The following is a 698-nucleotide window of genomic DNA, read 5'->3' as shown; positions in this document are numbered from 1 at the left end:
ATTGATGACTATGACAAAATTATAAAATCGGTGGAGCCAAGGTCTTCAGAGTCATTCATGTTTGTTTTGTTTAAGGTTTATGCAAACAATTGGACAAGGACTAATTATTTTTTTAGAGGTAACTTAGAGTCTTGTTTGGCCCTATGATTTCTTAGGCCTTTTAAACAAAATATGAATCATTTAAAAGTGCATTTGAAAACGTAATCTGTGAAGTAGGTTTAATACCAAATTATACAAACCTCAAGGAAAATTCGTTCTCGAAAACTAACTTGCAAGATAATAGTGCTCGAGAGCTTATATACACGGTAAAACTGCATTTAATCAATATGGGATACTTAAGATCGTAACAATATATTTCATATTGATGAGCTTTCCAAGTCAGCGATGACACTACAAGCCTAACCCAAAGTATTTGACATTACCGCAAAACCAATTAGTTGTTCGAGAAATGTTTGGTTTCTATTTTTTCTTATCTCTTGCAAGTAAATAATCTATGAGACCTACAAAGAAGTAGGTTGTTACATTCTGTGAGCAAAATAATTTAATAAAAAATTACCTGTATCCGGTCTTTGGGGTGCTTAGCTGATCAAGCAATGCAAAGATTTTAGAATACAATAAAAAATAAAAAATAAATAAAAAAGTTGAAGTTGTCTCTTCAGTTGGGTTTTTGGTAATGCATCTATATGGCATTTTGAATG

The sequence above is a fragment of the Corylus avellana genome, chromosome ca3, assembly GCF_901000735.1.
Source record: "Corylus avellana chromosome ca3, CavTom2PMs-1.0".
Taxonomy (NCBI): Eukaryota; Viridiplantae; Streptophyta; class Magnoliopsida; order Fagales; family Betulaceae; genus Corylus; species Corylus avellana.
This window is presented reverse-complemented; position numbering follows the sequence as displayed.